Below are 20564 nucleotides of genomic sequence, written 5' to 3' on the forward strand. Positions count from 1 at the left end.
TTACTTAATTATTCAAAATAATAATTTGTTTTATTTATAAACTTATTATTTTTTATTTTTTTTTTCAAATTTTGAATTATAAACTAGTTTGGGGGTTTGGGGTTTGGGTTTAGGGTTTAGGGTTTACAAATTTAAATGCCGACATAAAAAAAATTTAATTTCAAACATATTTCACTAAATTATCCAAATCTAAAATAATAATTTGTTTTATATCTAAACTTGTTATTTTCCATTTTTTTTATTCAATTGTAAATAATAAACTAGTTTGGGGGGTTTACAAATATATTTCACTCAATTATTCAAAATATATCAAAATTTCAAATATATATAGAATATTCATTCACTCAGTTTAGAGTTTAGGGTTTACATAGAATACTCAAGTTTCTCTACATACTCAAGTTTCTCTACACACTCAAGTTTCTCTAAATGGAACATGAAGATGAAGAAGAAGTATTTGAGGTAATGTTTGAGGTACAACAACAAATTAGAGAAGAACAACAAATTAGAGAAGGAGAAAATAGAAGATATGTTGAAAGTGAAGAAGTGGAACAAAATGTTGAAGGTCAAGGTGAAGAATTTGAAGATGCGACAAGTCGAAAGCAAAAATGAAATTCGAAAATGGAATCGACGACAAAATGCAAACTTAAATAATGAGGTAACACTTGATTAAAATGAATACAAAACACTTGATTGATTGAATGAATGAATGAATGGATGCAAAATGAATGAATGCAAAACCCGAGCCCAAACGACATGGCTGGGTCGTTTGGGAACACTATCAAACGACATGGGCCTGTAGTTTGAGAACACTACGGAACGACATGGCGGTGTAGTTTGAGAACACTATAGAACGACATGGCTTGGTCGTTTCATTACACTATAGCACTACATGGCCGGTCGTTTCATTACATTATAGAACTACATGGCCGGTCGCTTTGGACTCTTGATGAAACTACATGGTCGGGTCGTTTGAAACTAAATGCAAATTGTTTGAGACTCTTGTTTTATTCTTCTATATGTAGAATTCTTTGCCGCTATCCGGGAACCGATCTTCCGCGCAAACTCGAATGATGTGGATTGTCAACCGATTTTAAGTGATACAACAGAAATTTTACTACGGAAGAGGTATGATTGAGTAGGCATTGATTTCATTTTTTTTTTAATTTTATAAATATAATTTTATTAGTGTATTAATAATAGTTGTTGTTTTTTATGTGTTTAGGTCTTTCATACACGTAGCGAGGCAATCGATTGGGCAACCGTTAGAGGAAGATAACTTAATGTTGTTGTGGTCATTGAAAAGTCGGAGTGTGCCAAAGGAAACCGAGTAGCAAGATTGAATTTGGCTTTATGAGTGCTCGGGTGTGTATCGGTCACACAAGAAGGAAGGCTAAGAGAAGGCTAATAAGAGAAGGTCGGGAACCAAGAAATCGGGATGTCCATTTAAGTTAAAAGGTGTTTTCCAACGCGGCAATCGCCGATAGTTGGAAAATTTTAAGATTCTTAATGGTGTTCACAACCATCCATTGGCGAAGACCCTTGAAGGACATGCATTTGCTACTTTCGACTAACCGCTCCAGAGTTCGAGTATTTGTCGAGATGAGTAAGTGTGGAATAAAACCTAAACAAATATTGATTCCATCAAGAATAGGTATCATGATAACATCTCTAGTATATCCTAAGTCTACACCGCAAAGGCGTAGGTGAGGAAATCGATATGAATGGTCTCACACAATTACAGATTATGCGTGAGTTGTTAGCAAAAGAACATTATTTTGAGGAGTTGAGACGGGGATGAGAATACCGAGGAGATAACGGGATTGTTATGGGCCCATCCGTAGGTGGTGTTAAGTTGGCTCGGACTTTTCCAACAGTTTTCATGTTAGACGCTACCTACAAAACTAACGGTGTCGGTGGCCTTCGCATGCTTTGTTGGGGTGACTTCAACGTGGAAATCTTTCACCGTGTGTAATGCAGTCTTTCACCAAACAACAAATGACTATGAGTGGGCCTGCATAATTTTAGTGGCTTGCTTGGTGACATAAGCCCATCCGTGATGGATCGTGTCCGACGGGGACTTAGCCCCGATGAGTGCCACCGACAGAAGTTTTTCCTAACGCACAAAGCATCTATGTAGATGGCATATCGCTACGTCGCGCTCTTTCAAAATGTTACGATATTTTTCCAACTACTGTAACTTGTAGAAGGCCCAGTTCGTGGAACACCACGTAGTCAAATCGAAGATAGAGGTTATTTTCCAAAGATGGGATAATTTGGAAAAATATTACGGGGGTTAGTACTCCCAATTTTGTTTGTTATTTATGAGAGACTTGGTTTCCTCACGGGGATCGATTCGTATGTTGTTGGATCGACCAACACATTCACTTTGGGAGTACAACGACCAATAGAGTTGAAGGGTCTCATGCTTTCGGTGAAGCGTGTACTAGGAAATGCAAACCGTCATAATTTTTTGAGTATGTTTAGCTTAATCCACCCAATTCTAGAGATCCGGATGTCCGAGATTAGAGCTACCTTCGAGAAGAAGTATGATTGTAACTCAAAGACCACCACCGGATTCCTTTGTTTCGTGAACTCGGAGGCCTTGTCTCACGCAAGTGTTTAGACTTGTTATTTGAAGAAATAGATACCCGTAAAAGCGTGTTAAAGATGGAGAGATAAGGTGTTGGTGCTATTTAAAATCGAGCCATGGACCGCCATGTGCTCATGAATTAATTGAGTTTGAAGAGCAAGAGCGGTCCATCCCTTTGATCGCTATCAACCCCTTTTTGGAAAACATTGTCCGCTTCTCCCAATGTGTGGGTGGGTGTTGGTCTCGATGTTGCACCTTCGATGAACTTGTTCATGAATAGGTTTGCAATGGTTTCTGAAGAAGAGCAGAGGGTTATGATTAGGAAGCTTATGGAGATTGCCGTACCAGAAAAGTACATGGCTAGTACCGCCTTGTGAGGAAGCAAAAACCAAAGGTCGGCCGAAGGTAGCTGCAGCAGAAAAGCTTCAAACCGGAGATGATAACTCTTCAAAGCGAGATCCATCTCATTTTGAACATTCTCAACGTGACCATGAAGAGTGGGTCTCATCACAACCAAACATTACGCCCACCCAAAACACCCACACTACACCAAGAAAGAAGTCTTCTCCAAAACTACCAACCCAAAACATCCATACCACACCAACAAATAAGCCTTCTCTCCAAAACACCAAAACAACCACACCAAGAAATAAACCTTCTCCCAAAACACCAAAACAACCACACCACAAATAAGCCTTCTCCAAAACGGTCACCACCACGAAATGTGAGAGATGGCTTAGACTTTGGAAAGACGAGGGTCCTAAGGATTACGGGTTGGATATTCTGAAGAAATGCATAAATACATTGTTAGAGTCTATGACCCTGTTGGCGATGGCAACCTGGCGGTTATAGAGCTTTCTGCATGCATTAGGGAAGAAGTCAAGAAGAATGGCCACGGATGAGAAGGGAGTTGTGCGAAGAGCTTCGACAACCTCCCCTTTATTGTACTTTGTACAATCAAAGTGAGGTTTTTATTCGATGAAGGAAATCCTACATGAAGAAGGTTACGGGTTAAATAAGTGGATGAGCATGCCTTTTTTGGATACTTATTTGCTTCAAGATTTAATGTTGTCCTTATGCATTTAGGAGCTCGTCGGTTGCTTCCTTCATGCCAATGAGAACCAAGCAAATCCCGAGAGAGTGACCCAAGTGTTGGGTAGCTTATTACATGTTGGTGGAAATCATTTTGTCAATGTTGAACTTGTTGAAGATTGTCCTGGTTCCTCCAAGAATGCGGCAATGGCTTAGAGCTCGATATGATATTGCTGAAAGTTGGAATTTGGCCTTGATAAAGAAGGCAATTGCAATTTATGGCATTGAACATTCCCAATTTAATATGGGAAAATGAGCTCGTTGAAGACCCAACAAGACATGTTATCAACTAAGTTGTTTGTATGTTGTCGATATGATATTTTGATGTAATTTGTATTTTGATGTAATTTGGAACAAGTGTAATTTGATTTGATTTTTATGTTATCAATGTTAGGGCTTTTATTTGATTTGATTTGGAAATCGAAAGTAATCGACTAAGTTGATTCGGACGACAATCGAAAGTGATTTTGAAATCGAGCGATCGACTAAGTGATATATTGATGTAATTTGATATTTTGATGTAATTTGGAACAAATGTAATTTTATTTTATTTTTTTTTGTTATTTGGAAATAATGTTAGGGCTTTTATTTGATTTTATTTGGAAATCGAAAGATCGATTAAGTTGATTCGATGGCAATCGAAAGTGATTTGGAAATAGAGCGATCGACTAAGTTGATTCGGACGTCAATCGAGTGATTTTGAAATCGAATGATCGACTAAGTTGATTCGGATGGCAATTGAGTGATCGACTAGTTGATTCGGACCGCAATCGAGTGATTTGAAATAATGTTCGTATGTTGTCAATAATGACCGAAACTACACGGTGAAGTCGTTTGGCTTTAATACAAAACGACCCAGCCAGATCGTTTGGTCTAAAGGCCAAACGATGTGGTCATGTCGTTTGGCCTTTAGACTAAACGATGTGGTCATGTCGTTTGGCCTTTAGACCAAACGATGTGTCCATGTCGTTTGGCCTTTAGACCAAACGATCTGGCTGGGTCGTTTGAGATTAAAAGCGAACGATCTGCCGTGGTCGTTTGGTATAAAGGAAAAACGATTTGCTGAGGTCGTTTGGCCTTTATGCCAAACGATGCGGCTGGGTCGTTTGGAAGAAAAATTTTTCAAAATTCGTTTTGTTTTTACAACACTTTCATATTCATCAAATTCCACTTTTCCATTCAAACATCAAATATCAAACACTCTCATTCATCAAATTCCACTTTTCCATTCAAACATCAGATATCAAACACTCTCATTCATCAAATTCATCCATACATAAAATTCCATTCAAACATTAAACCCTAAACTGAAACAAATTACATTCAAACATTAAACCCTAAACCCTAAACATTAAATTCCATTCAAACATTCATGCAAACATCATATCCATCAATTCATTCGAAGTTAACAAAATTACAAACCCTAAACTGAAACAAATTACATCCATCAAACTAAATTACAAAGTTACAAACCCTAAACTGAAACAAATCAACTATAAGCCCCACAATGTATTTGCACCTAGTCAAGTTGTATGCGCTCAAAGAGGACCTTGCTTCCTCCGGCATATCATTCCCACCAATTGCGGACCTCTCTAGCAAACGACCGGTTTCATCGATGACGCCGTTCATCGAAAAAAGAAAAATCAAGATAAGTTACCAATCGAATGCAAAAATCACATTTAGAGAAAACTCAATTAAAAATCACAATACTTACAATCGGTGAACAAGCGGTTAAGGTGTCTCGTGGAGGGATGAATAGGAAGAAGCTCGGGGTTCACCAAAACTATATGAGAATTCCTCGCGATACCAAGTCATGTAGTTTTGATGACACTCCCATGGATAAGACGAAATAGGTCCTCGGTTGCGAGTTGGATCACGTGATTCTGCCATGACTCCCAATAAAGTGGCCCAATATTGGTCCAGCTCACCTCATACCCGCGTCCTGCCACAGTTCTTGTTCTCCAATTTGGCATTGGAGGATCTTTAGGTACAAGTTGCACGTGACCCAACTGACGCACCACCCTTGCGACAGCGTAAAGCTCGACAATGTTGAAAAAACATAGCAATCCCTCAAAAAATGCAATGTCATCGATCGGGTTTGTATCTCTGATATTTTTGTAGGGATGCCAAACAACCTTGAAACAAAATCAAATGTGTCATTAACAACTCTAATGATCAATTACTAAAAAATAAATATAAACAAACTTAAATACCAAATTGTCATTGAATTTAATACTTACATTGAACTCATTCAAATCATCAATTATCGCTCGATAAAACTGCAATGCATACGTTGTGTCGTAATAGTGTGGAGCGACTGGGATGTGTCTATGAGCACGCGGCTGAGACGAGATATAGTTGAAGTTTGGGACTGTCATGAATACCGGAAAATACTCATAGATCCATGCCTAGATATACACAAATAGTTAACATATTGATAGAGTAATAAAATTAACATTAAAAAAAATAAACTCTAAAATACTCAAGTTTTACCTGTAGAAGAGTCATATAGCCTGTAACCCCTTTCACCTTCGCACATGTGGCAGCCCCGAGACCTCTATATAAAAACGCCAAAATTGCTGCACCCCATGCATACTCTTCTATCTCACTGAATTTCAACAACGGCCTCAGATAACATATAGGCACTCCAGTCCCAGACTTGTCAGTAAAAACGGCACATCCAAAGAAAAACAGAATAAAAGCTCTAACAGTCCGTTGAACATCCCCGAAACTTCGAGGCCTTCTACCACATTCCCAAAGAGTCACACATATAGGGCTATCATGAATCTTGTTAAGCAAAAATGCTTCGGATGAATTCTAGCCTTACTTTTGAAGTGAACTTGCTAGCTTCCATCTCCGCCCTAATCAAATCAATAGGGAGCCCCGCACCAAGATGTAAGAGATTTATCGATTGTTGTAAGTTCACTCATCGTCCCCTTGCACCGCTTCTTCCTCTAATCAGACTCCACAGATTTGGACAACATCGTCCAAAGTCACAGTCATCTCCCCTAACCGGCATATGGAAGGTGTTGGTCTCCGGATGCCATCTCTCCACAAACGCAGAGATCAATGGTGGATCCATATGCTCGTGATAACCTTCCACGAGATCAAACAACCCAAATTTTCTCAATCGCGACGGCAAATCTCTAGACCTTTCACATTCATTTTTGAAATTCCATTGGGATAACCGCTAAGTGTGAAACACATTTCAACGCCTCCATGATCCTCCGAAACAACCGAAAGCACGCATTAGATATATATGAACGAAAACAAAAGATTTTGTAAAAGAAATCAAAGTACACAAGAAAAACAAAATATTACCCTTCTCTCCCAAACATCGTGAATGCGACATGCACCGCGATAGTCATACAACAACTCTGACTCATCACGGGCCTCCCCATACACACCTCTTTGAAACTCCAAATCATCATTGGATTTTCTTACGAAATCTAATACCGAGGTGCTTCTTCCACCGTGGTACGTCTTCTACCACATATTCTTCAACATCATCATCCTGCTCATCCTCCTCCTTACTCTCCTCCTCACTCTCACTCTCCTCTTCTACTATACTCTTCCCTTTGTCTAAACCTATATCTAAACCTACATCTAAACCTACATTAGTATCACTATCTACACTATCTTCACTAAACGAATCAACCTCAGGAACCTCAGGAACCGCTTTTTCCAAATGGTCCCCTCTACGCACTGATGCCGTTAACACTACACCAGAATTGCTGAAAAATGACACTAGCTTAGGACTGTCATGACCGTCCTTAATTTAGGACTGCAAAAACCGTCGCATATGGCATAAGTTCGTCGTATACTGACCTAACCTAAAATAACCTAAAATAGGGGACGGATTTTGGTGTAGTAAATACACGACGGTAAAGGTAGTTCTGGAACTCGTCGCTCGGTGGTGGGCTAGCTTTTCATTCTCGTTCTCACTGCCTTTTCACTATTGCGCTCATTTTTTTCCATTCTCGCGCTCATTATTTTCACTAACACAGCCCAGACCTAGTGGAAAGTGAGAGAGAAACACTAAAAAAACAAAGGTGACTTCAAACAAACGGTTCGAGCTTCCAAAACACAAGGAGCACAAAGTAGAGCTAGTGAGCTTCAAAGTTGAAATTGTAAAGCTCTCTCAAAACATAAAATTTAATTAGTTAATGATTTTAAAGCTTCAAGTTTGTGTATTTTCGTCTGATTTTTTTGTTTGTTAAATTGATGTATTGTTCACTAAACCTAAAATGGGTATCTGAATCTTGGATCAAGTCAAAGTTCCTTCTCCAAATTGAGGTAAAGTTCTTTCTTTTTTCATTCTTTTTCATTTCTTATTGGATTGCAAACGGGAAGAAAGAGGATTGCAAACGCGGTTTTCAGATCTCGCTACAAAAAGAGAAAGCTGGAGGATGAGAAAAGGGTAAGAACTATCTAGTCGATTGCCTTCACATCGACCAATTGAACCAGGTTAGTTATTCTTATATTTATCTTCTTCAAATTCGAAGCATGGCTAGTGATTTATGGTAGTTTGAAAGCTCAGACCTGTGATTTTACAGATTGTGTAGAATCCTAGACAAAGCCTTAGGCTTCAAGCTTCTAGCTTTGGAAGTTACTGATGCTTCTCCTTTACTCAATCACTCACTGAAATTTTTTGGGGATTTCTAAACGAGTTTGGTTTGCAGGTAATTCTTTTTACCCATTTTGCCTTTGATTGGTTTTGATGCTTTTGGATACTCGACTTTTCGCCTATTTTATTATATTTGCTAAAATGGTATATTGCTGTGAAATCCATTGGGAATTCTATGTTTCACAAGTTCCTGAACTTTGTTGAAGGGTTTGATTTTTCTTTTTTTTTATCGGGTTTTCTTTATTTTTTGGGGTACTGGTGCTGCACTCCCAATGGGTTAACGGCGTAATGACGTATCTGCAGTGTGCCTGTGTCTATGCTGCACTCCCAATGCTTTTGTTTATTTCAAAGCTGTGTGTATACTGGCAGTGATCAATTTTAGCATGATGGTTAACATTAGCAATAGTATTTCCCTCCCCTTGTTTGATGTTGGTATTCTTTTGATTTTGCAATTAGCATTATATTGGTGGTAGTAGTTAATCGTAGTAGTGTCCTTTGGTAGCACAGTTCTCACATCTTGAAAGTTGCTTGGAGCCACTATGTGCTTAACAAATCCTTAACAGGTTGCTTCACTTTAATTGCATTCAATATAACTGGTCAACTACTGTGTGTGTGAGCATCTTGAACCAAGCAATAGCTGGTCTGCTCCAAGTGATGAAGTACCATCATAAATTCTTTTATTACCTCTCACGAAGACTACCGGGGGAGGATAAGAAGATAATAAAAATAAAGGGGTATCCACTGTTTTCCTCTTTCATTTTCCTACTTTTTATTTTTCCTTGGACTGAATTTAATGGGTATGAATTGTTTTCACTTAGTTTTGTTCTAAAGTAGATTACCTTAAATAATGAAAGCATGTTACATTGATGATTGATCTATTAATTTCGTTGGCCCCTGACTTATTACTGTTTTATTTTTTCTATGCACTCACTTGTGCCCATCATAGTAATACTGTGAGCATGGTTACCCATACTTGATGTAGCTTCACTATGTACGTTGGAAATGGAAGAGGTTGTATTGGAATGTGGAGGGAATGGTCGGTAGACAAGACAAGAGACATTAACACTTTTTGAAATTAGGCCTAGAGTTAAGTGCACTCATATTCCTTGATTTTATTTTGATATGATTCCTCGTTAATCTAGAAAATTAGATTTGATTGTTCTTGTTTGTTAGCTACACTAAGTTCTAATCTGCTTAGGCATTTGCATAAGCCGTATGTTCTCTATCAATTTTTGGATACATGGTATTAATTTAACCAACTCTAGTTCATCCGTTCCTGAGTAGCTAGTTTACTCTAATGTGTTTTACCAATCCCTGTTCTTAATTCTTATCACACAGTTTGGGGAGGAAAGTTTTATGTTCTAGTGCTCAAAGAAGACATAGATTTACTTAAGTCATCAATAGGCCATAAGGGTCCATGGTTCTCGCTATTGGTTTTTGCGTTTGGGTTTTATGTTGTTGCTGATTTTTTGGTTGATTTGCAAGTTCTTGGAAAGCTTTAAATTTTCTGTCGGATCTCATTTTCATCTCTTAATCGAACAAAACATGTTCCAAAGTGGTTCATTGGAGGAGCGAAGCCGCTAAAGTAGAACTTTGTTCACGCTGAAGATCGACTTTAAATACAGGTGCTTCATCGTCCTCCATCCTTTTAGGATTATACTTTTTTTTTTATCTCTTTTTAATTTGGGGTTAATGTTGAGTTTCATTCAGTTGGTGGTTCTTTGCCTATTTGGGTTCTGATTTAGGTGTCTAAGTGTCTTTTTAGGGTTCATTACCTATTGTTTCCTAATTCTTAATTCGTTAAAATATTAAGGTTTATACAAATCGATTATAGTTATTTGGAGGTGCTCAAATTTGTTTGGTAATGAAAGTTTAAAAGCAACTGTTATTTTCTTAGTGGTCACTAATTACATAGGTCAGCATTTTCAAGACTTGGGCATTCCCGAATGTGCCAAAGATCAGATCTTTGGTCTTATTAACATATGGTTGCTGTGGAGTTTTTCAGGTTTTATTGCTTGAAGTACCAAGAAAAACTTTAAGTTTAGATTTACAATTTTTGCCTTCAATAATCTATAATAAGGCAAGTAGTTACAATCTTCCATTGAGTTTTTAGTGCTGCAGTTTTTGGTGTCGGGTTTTATATACAAGACTTGTCTTTTTGATCTGCTTTCAAAGCGAACTTTGCCGGTCCGACTTTACTATATTTTTTCTTAGTTAGAGTGGGTTTTGGGATATAGTGACCTAGGATGAAAAGTTAGTTCATTCAATCGGTTTATGCTTATATCCTGCTTTTAGCTTGTTGTTGTGTGTGTGTGCCGACACTAGTGTCGGTTACATAAGCGTCTAAGTAACTATATATATGCTATCTATTCTTATTAAAAGTGAAACTAGTGAGTACTTAGTATTTTGTTTATGTTCACTATGTGTATGATTTATTTTTATCTTATGATGCTTTTCTATTCGTCATAACATATATGTGTAGGAAGATGAATTGATAATATAGTATGTAAGCGAGTTTTCTTGGTTTAGTTTTCTGGGGTCGATTCAGAAGAGTCCTGAAAAATCATGCTTGGGAATGAGGTCTCGGGCTTGAATAAGATTTTTAGATCTGCAAGTTTTCTTTCCAACACAGTTGGATTCACCTCGTTTCAATATCTACACGAAGTAGTTAAGACTGTTTTAATACAGAGAGGTCCGTCAGGATTTTTATGACCAAGTTCTGTGTTTGGTCGCGTTCTGTGAATTTTCTGTTAAGAACCTGCTTTCATGGTCTAAACATTAGTTGTAGGTAATTTAATTATGTTCCAAACCCAATTTACCTTGTACTAATCCAAGTTATAAAAAGGAAGTTACGACAGTTTTAGTGAAGAAAGGTCAATCAGGATTTTTCCTGATAACCTTCGGTTTACAATCAGGTCAAGTGAATTTCTGAGTGGGAATTAGGTTTTTGGGTATGAACAAACATTGTAGAAATTGGAGTGCAGTTTCTGCAGTCCTTTACTTAGTGAAACTTGTTGCCACTGTCCCTTCCATAACATAACTGATCAATCTATTCCCGAAGCCACTCACCCAAGCATCTTCCCTCTCTCTCCTTATCGGTCGTTCGTTCCTTCTCCTCTTGCTCAACCGTCCGCCAAGTAAAGGACTGCAGAAGATCATGGAGATCCACAAGATACCCTGCCAACCCAACAATAAACCTTTTTTATTTAAGTTAAAATTTGGTGCCACCGTAAACACTATTTCTTTAATGATCAAGTCAAGCCCCTAAGCATGGGTTTTCGATGGTACTTCTTCCAATTAGAGCGGCTGCTTTTCGCAAACCTTGAATACCCGCCATGATATCCTTCGACCTAGAGACCTCGACTTACAGAGTGCCGGTTCCCCAGCCTACCACCTATCCAACGCCGCTTCGAGTTGAACTAAATGACCTATAAGTGCAAGGGTAAGACTATTTACGATATTAACGGAGGATCTTTGCCATTGCCTTTGGATAGAGCCTTTAGGACTTATGGCATTGGGCAAGTAGGCTCCATCAGATACAACTTTTTGATACCATTGTGCAGTAGAAACAAAAGCCTTTTCTGGGCCAAGGAGTCGTTTTTTATGTTTTTTTTTTATTAACAATTAGAGGGAAGAAAGATGGAGCCGCTCTCATTCAAGACCTTTGGAAAGCTGCTGCAGTCTCAAGCTTAGTAGCTATTTGGAAAAACAGGAAGAAAATTCTCTATGATGGTCGAACGACAAGTTTCTCCTTTTGTATACAGGTTAGAAAGTCAGTGCATAAAGCTTTTCAGTTAGTGGACACTACTATGGACAACTCTACACAGGATCTTGCTACCCTTCATGCTTTCAGACTTCGAATAAAACTCAGAAGAGCCCCTAAGATCATAGAGTGCTACTGGAATGCTCCACTTGCAGGAGTAATCAAAGCCAATGTACAGATGGATCCTCTCATGGAAATCCAGGAACTTCGGGTTAGGGGCAGTCTTTAGGAAGAGTGATGGGGATGTTGTTGGTGTATACATAGGAGGTATTGGTGTAGATACTTGCTATGTTATGGAATCTCAAGCAATTGCTCATAGTATAGCTAAAGCAATTGAGATGTCTTGGTCCTGCAAATGTTGATGGAAGTTCCGCTTCTAAGTGAAGTCCGGATAAAGTTAAGTTGTTAATATGTTTTGTTCCAGATGAACAACAACAAATAAGTTCCGAGGATCTGGCTTATTTTCGTTTGTCATTCCACCCCATGTCGCCCTCCACTCACATGACTTCGACCACAACAAACCTCTCCGCCAAGAGTAATGATAGTATACAAGTTGTTATCTATTTAATAGGAAATCGTGTGTGAGTGATTCAATAGGCTAGTGTCTTTAATCATTTAATTCATGGTTATCCTTCTCTGTAGAATTTCATTTTATAGCATTTAAGTTCATGAAGTCTTTTAGATCTATATATGTGTCTTCTATCCCCAAATTTTAAAGATTAGAGATTATACAAGGCATGCATGAATGTTGGTCTAATTATTTTAACATTTGCTACAATTCGTTGATCTTTAAACTATACTAATATATATAATGTGTTCATATAATTAAGTCTAAGTGATACAACGACAAATATGATTTTGTTTCTTGTTTCATTTCATTTGGGGGTCTCACCTGTTCACATCCTATTGTGGTGTCATGTAGGTTACCTAATAAAAATTATGTGGGATAATGCTTCTTCTACTTAATAAGAAGAATGGGAGGGTGGAGATTTGGCTGAGGCATTACCACTCTACATTGCTACCCCAGGTAAGGATCAGATTTGTGGATTGAATCCATTTGTGTGACACTAGTACACATTCTTGTTTTTTACATTCTTGTTTGCCTCTGCTTGGGCTACTCGTTCAGTCTCTAGAAGACTCTCAAGGTTGCTTGTTCTACTTTCTAAAAGTCATGAAAGGCTAGGCGACTCACCAAAAAAAAATGAAAGGTGATGAAGATAGGAATTTTGAAGTACATTTTTTTTTTTTTTTTCATTGTGAGGGTTCTTCATCTCGTGTCATTTTTCCTTTTGCAGGCATATTTAAGGCTTCATTGCCTTCATCAATTTTTCCCAGCTGTTCACTCTTCTTTTTCTCTCAAAGGTGAAGGTGAGGTGATGATACTTGACATGACATTAATTACCATGGGACATTAATCGTCTTCACCAAGCATACCATCTGTTGTGTATATATTGGGGAATTAATTATTTATCTCTTGGGTATTCATTAATTTCTTTCAAAATTTCTGTTTTAGGATTTTGCAAGAGGATTCCAAACTTTGGGGTTTGTTTGCAGACTACAAGGTACGAAATTTCTCCATATTCAAGTTAGTCTTGCTGTTGCTGAGCTTGATATACACAAAAGGAAGCATTTTAGTTTGATTTTTTTGCAATCCTTTGATCCCCATGTTATTAGATATCCCCTCTATTTATAAGTATGAGTACCTTGTTAGAGAACAACTCAAGGTTCTTTCCTCACCACCTGTGATTTCTATTGTGCTTTTAGGTTTTTAGGAAGAGTATGATTAGTTAGACTTGCTTATTTAATTTGTGTAGCTTGCAATGCTTCATTCATGTAACTTTAGTATCTAGAGTTCCAAACGGTAAGTTCTTTTTCTGTTCTACAAAAGGCAAAAGGCGACTTATAAACTGCTTTTCATTCTACTTTTCCTACTTGCATGGGTCATAAAGGTTATACTTTCGCAAAGCTAACTGCACCAGCAGGTAATATTCTCTCTGAATTAGTTCCAATAGTGCCTTTTATTCTGTTTTTACTTGTTTTTGATGAATGCAAGAGGACAGTACCTAAGCCTAGACAAGAACTTACCTTTTTTTTTATAAAAAAACAAATACTAATCTGATTTCACAATTTCTTTAGTAACATTGTTGGTACACAATACCTTGGGCCACTTCGGTGTATTATTTCTCAGTGTACTCATTGGTTTCTTGTTGTAGTTGTAATGCTTACAGAACGCATAGTATTTTCATGAGTGGACATGATTATTGGTGGCTAAGTACCATGTCACTTGGAATTCGGATGAATTTTATGGTGTTTTTTTTTTCCGTATTCTTTTTTATCCATTACTAAAACGAGTGCCCGAGTACATCATACATGGGGGGGGGGGTACTTTAAAGGATGCTTATAACTCCACACTAAACCCGTTCTTTATTTTTTTCACTTGCATATGTTGTCAATGATTCCTTGTGAAGCTAGACTTCCTTAAAGTGTAGATACTTGATTATCCTTTGTAGAAATGACAGACAATTAAGGTGGTATGGTACTTTGCCTGTTTTGACTTGGTATTCTTTTTATACAAACAGATGTTTCAACTAATGATGCTTAGAGTTTATGTCGATAATAATATGATTGCATCTACGTGTTTGCAGTCTTGAGACCACAAGGAATCATCAACACTCACTTTGATGCAAAGTATAGCATACTATGTCTGTACATTGTTAAAAAAACTTGATGTTCGCTTATAAAGCTCAAAAAACTTGTAAACTTTGGAAAATATCAATATATTATTTATCAATTTTTTTTATGCAATATTTTAGTATGTTACCATTTATGTCGTTCAAATGGTGATCATGTGTGAATTTAGCTGAGTATTCAGGAAAAACTAGATTCTACAGGGAAAAAAAATTATTTCAATAAAATAACTACAAAAAAAGGACCAGCGAAGGTGTCCAGACTCCATAATTGATTTTCCCAAATTGCAAATGCGACGGAAAAGAATGTCTTAAAGCTAAAACTAAGACACAATTTGCGACGCAATTTAGGGTCTCAAGTTTGAAAATTAGCTACCAAAATTAAAAAGTGATTTACGACGGTTGTTAAAGTCGCAACATAGACGACGGCAATAACAGTCTTTACCCCGTCGTCTTTCTAATTCACGTTAAGACGTCCAGAACCGTCGTTAATATTAACGACAGGGCAATTTGCGACGATCTGTGAGACAACATATTCCGTCGTAAATCCCAATTTAGGACGGCTTTAACCGTCGTTTTCGGCCATTTCTGGTGTAGTGTAAGCCGTCTGCCCTATGTCTTTTTCTTCCAACTGCATCACCGCTAGAGGAACCGCCACCAAACAATTTCTTAACACCCTTGAATGTAGTTTTCACTACATTCTTCACATTCTTTGATCGAGGACCCATCGCTACAAAGAAAAATAAAATAAGTATTAGTAAACCATATTTAAATAAACAATGTACAAAGAAAACCACTAGAAAAAGAGATCATCCCAAATATAAAACTAATATACTTATAAGCTTGCTATGATAACTCCAAGTATATATGAAGAAATAGAATGAGGCGTTACACTATCCAAATTCTATCGATTTTTGGGCAGAGTTTCCTTTGTTTAGTCAACATTTCGTATACTTAAACCTGTCATAACCTGGAAATCAATAATGACATCCTTCCAACAACCATATGTACATAACACCCTATAAAATATTCAACCCACAATACAATTTCTGTCCCTCGTCAAGCATAGGGGAAACCACCCAAAAAAACCACCTTGATTGTACATTCAGTAAATTTGATAACCAAAGAAAAAGCTTCTCACCTATAATGCTTTACCGCTTCAGTTTTGTTCCCCTGTATCCAGACCTTAAGCAAGTACTCGTAAAAGCTGCATGTAATCAAGGTCATTACTCATTAGTCAAGACTCAAGAACATAAGCAATATAAAAGGTGAGTAACAGAATGTACAGAGACACTAATCATAAAATGGTAAAAGTATCTTCTCTTATAACATCAAGCCCTAAAGGAAAATACTAGGTATGAAAGATGAGCACTATGAAAGTTTAGCAACAAGATGTAAAGCAACTCATTTTTTAATTTTCAAACGGGGCTCTAAATCACATGTTTGGGGGTATCACCATGCTACCCCCTCTAAGGGGTAGCATCGCTAGTATTTCTCTAAGCGTATTATTACTAAAATGGAGAACTTTATAGAATGTAAAATAATCTCTAACAAAAGTAGCTTCAAGTCTTCAGCTTATGCAAATTAAATGCAGTCCAAGTCATATTGCAGCTTATGCTGCAATATGACTCCTCGTGTCATTTACTCGATCATACTATAGACCAACTTAATAGCATCCTAGATAGTAAAACAACAACCCCAAGTCCACATGCTTGTATAATACGCAATAATTCTTTTATTTTTATTTGTAATTTTTTTTCTTTCAATCTCTTCTGCAATGGCATGCTCGGAGCTCAAAAGGAGATGTTGTTTGCCCAATACCTACACCAAACTTTCTCTTAAATGGACGGTCCATCGGAAACTTATATAGTGTATTTGATTATTATCTTATATAGTGTCGCTTCGTTAAACAAATTAATAAGATCAAACTAAAAGGTTTTGAGACTACACTTTATGTAAGCTTATGAAGATATTATATAAGTTTTCAATTAACATGTCCATTTAAGAGAAAGCTTGATACCTACACTATAATATAAACACACATATTACAATATAAAGATTCTCAAATACTAGAACTACTATATTTTTTTTTATGTCACCGACTAAGGAATGAGCAAACATTTTTGTTGCCCATCCCACATGACATGATATGAATGGGCTTATAACTAATAAACACCAAAATTCAACAGTATCCAATTATAATATGGATTCATAGGCGGACAGTGGATTGAACTCACAAGTTAGATAAAGTACCATATCATAAAGGAGAAAAGCGGGCTGTTAAAACCGGTCGCTCTTCTATATGATCAAATATACATGTTTACTGTATTTGTTTTTACAATATTGTTTTGGTTTAGTATTAATTTTCCACATTGTTAACTAGCTTATTGTGTATATGTTCTACTTAGGTGCTGGCGGTGATGGCTTTATTGCTCGAGACATATCCTTTGTCAATACTGCCGGTCCATCTAAGGGTCAAGCAGTCGCTCTTGTAGTCACTGCAGATAAATCTGTGTTTTATCGATGTTCCATTATTGGTTACCAAGACACTTTGTACACCCTCTCGAATCGACAATTTTACAGAGAGACTGATATCTATGGAACTAAAACCTAGTACACTTTAGTTCACTTTAGTTCACACAATCGACACTTAGTACACTTTGTACCCTTAAAAAAAAATCTTTTGTTGTTCACTTTCAATGCATTGATTCTCTTTTTCAGTTTCTCTCGAAGAAAATATATAGGAAATTCGAGCTCATTTTCTCATACTATATAAAGATGAACAAGACAAACATCACATTCCCATAACTCATCAAATTAAAGTTTTGTCAGCTGTTCTTACTTTTTTATTTTCTTAATCAAGATGACCATGCACACATTAGGAAAGTTCTTTGTGTTCCGCGAGTGGAGGACATGATGATAAGAACCAAGTGGAGTCTTATACCAAAACATATGAACTACTGACAAAACTTGGCGAGTTCACAGTTAGGCTCTTAACATCTAAGTGGACATATGGTGAAGTACAATGAAGGGACTCAATTTATTCTTTCCTTATTTTGCAATGTAAGATAATCGTTTCCCCCCACTACCCTAAATCTAGTCTAATCACCAAAGAAATAACTGACCACTTCTCCTCTTCGGTAAAGAACCAATGCAAAAGACAAATTTATCAGTGAAACCATAATAACAGGGCAAATTTATCCTTGCACACACAAGCTCAAGGTCCTCTTGCCATAACTATTGTAAATAAGATTTCATCTCAATGAGCCCTCACAAAATAAAATAGTAAACACTTTCGAAACACACTAAAATTTTTCTAAATGAACACCCGCCGAGGTCTATCACCTTTATCTCTCAAGTTGGATTTGCTTTCGGTTCTTCCTAAATCACCATCCCAGGAAACACAATTCACAACACTTATAGAATATGGTTCATTACTAAACACTCAAACCACTCTAAGAAATTAATAAATGAACACACTTAAGTCTAAAGTTGAACTGCTCGGTTCTTCCTAATCTTCATTCCAGTTAACATGGGTCATAACTTTCAAAGAAATTTGTAGATGACCACGAAATGCAACAACATATCAAGTTTCAGAGCCATATAATTCACTCTTACAACTTAACTTCTGGGCAATGGAAATAGCTAATATGAATCACTTAAACCATTATGGCTTCACTACCATCCTTGACAGTAGCTAACGGAAGCTGCTACCCAAACTACCAATAATCTAGTAAACATATATTAAAAATAGTTAACTAAAAGAAATGTGGTCAAAAACTTTTACCAAAACGATAGCCATCCAATATAATAAGATTCATCACAAACTTTATCTAAAAATAACAACACTAGTTTAACACTCAGTTCAAACACAAGTAAATCAAAATGATAACTGAACCAAATCAAACACTCAGTTTAAACACAAGTACACTTGCATCTCAGATACCTCTTAGTGGGGTTTTGGCCCCGTTTGCTCATTGACTCGTCACTGTCAATGTTCGTTCTAACTATATCCTTAAGCCCCACATCATAAGACACTGTACAACCCTAAGGATACTAATACATGCTCTCAAATTACAACAACCATAAAGAGGTAGGATAGCTTGCATCTTGAAACATCAAAGTTGGTCTGACCTTAACGAACATGCCACACAAGGTGGGCTATGCATCTAACATCACCAGTGTATATACAACATATATCTAACATCACCGAATATCTAACATCACCAAATACTTCCAAAATGTCATCACTAACGGTAAGCAGTGGCTATGTATCTCTCATAACCCCAGCAGGAAGGGTCCCTCGACCAGTTAAGACAGTAGGGGTGCTTACCGTTTGGTGCGCCTATGTTGTGTTACAGTCATGGCTACGAGCCTACGATAGTCATTCAATATTGAATGCCTCCTTGCTTATAAACTCTCTCAAAACACTGGTTTAAAAAAAAATTACGGTTGAATGGGTTATCTATAAATTCAGATTTGAAGGGTCGATATCCTTCAATAGTGACAATCATATTGTGTAACAAAAAAGCAATGTACAACCAAAAGGTACAGTTTCATGGCTAAACATACAAAGGAGCACCAACTGCGAAGACACAACATCTCAAACACACAAAGGAACACCAACGACAAAACCAAACACCTCAAGCACATGGGATGTTTCCAAAATAGTATATATAGCCAATACAATTAAACTTCATAACACAAATCGAGATGGGTCATTAAAAACACTAATCAGGAACAAACCACAATCCAATAAATTTCAGTTCAGTACCTTGACCGAAATGAATCAAAGAGTACAATGCAAGAATCAAACAACCGAAATGACGAAATTTCAAGCTTTCACCGCTTTCCCAACTTGCAAAAGCTTCAATGGCTTAAATTGCAAAAGCTCGAATGTTGGATTTGATTAGGTCGCATTGGATTAAATTTCAGCAGAATTGGATTGTTTTGGCGTTTCGCGATTGGATTGTTTCGCATTAGATTAAATCATGATTGGATTGGTTCAATAATATTGGATTGTTTTTGGGTTTTTTTTGTTAGGGTTCGAAGGGTTTGCGCGAGAAAAATGACCGGTTAAGGGAGGTTTTTCCGGTTTGGCGATGGAAGTGGGGGGTGTATTGGGCTTTGCGATTTGGGCTTGGGCGGAGGCTGCCCAATGTAATTCTGGTGGCACCCAATACAGCACCCTTATATATTACTTAGGGGTGGATTGGCTTCCCTTGATACCGTTTCATCTATCAGATCAAGTCCAATAGTGAGCAGCTATAATGGGCTGCTAAAATGTGTCACATAGGCTCTTTAGCAGTCCCAGTTAAATTTGGTAGCCCAAATTCAAAAATCAGTCCAATTGGGACTTTTAGCAGCTGTTAAATTCGGAATACGGACAGCTGAGTTTCTACCGTCTGTACATTAAATTGCAACAAACGGCATAAATTCTGCCGTATGTACACTCTAGATGCTATAACATAAGAATCTCTTCTCAATTCACTCTTTCAATTCCTCAATCCCTCACTCTTCTTATCTCTTCACTCCCAAAAACCAAAAACAAAAACAATTCACTCCTTTTTGTGCTCAATACTTGTAAGTTTCACTCTCTCATATTGAAATTCGATTTTAGAAATGTTAATTATGATTGAATTGAATTGAATTATGATTGAATTGATTTTAGAATTGAATTGAATGTTGATTTTTGAATTGAATTGAATTGAATTAGAATTGCAAATTCGATTTTAGAATTGAATTGAATGTTGATTTTAGAATTGAGTTGAATTGTGATTGAATTAGAATGTCAGAATTAGAATG

General features: G+C 37.1%; 1 protein-coding gene and 1 long non-coding RNA gene across 5 annotated transcripts in view; both read left to right on the forward strand.

Moving 5' to 3' along the window:
- The window catches only part of HBT (CDC27 family protein), a 101080-nt gene that overhangs the window by 1804 nt on the left and 78712 nt on the right, over positions 1-20564 (forward strand). The window lies entirely within an intron of this gene.
- LOC147507371 (uncharacterized) lies at positions 9690-13964 on the forward strand. 3 transcript variants are annotated; one of them, XR_015216184.1, is made up of 5 exons: positions 9690-9934; positions 12995-13099; positions 13199-13280; positions 13368-13440; positions 13586-13964. It is a non-coding gene; the product is annotated as an uncharacterized LOC147507371 (long non-coding RNA). The 3 variants fall into 3 exon arrangements; XR_015216183.1 differs by having other exon boundaries at positions 13199-13440; XR_015216185.1 differs by lacking the exon at positions 13199-13280.

Source organism: Coptis chinensis, chromosome 3 (genome assembly GCF_015680905.1).
Source record: "Coptis chinensis isolate HL-2020 chromosome 3, ASM1568090v1, whole genome shotgun sequence".
NCBI lineage: Eukaryota > Viridiplantae > Streptophyta > Magnoliopsida > Ranunculales > Ranunculaceae > Coptis > Coptis chinensis.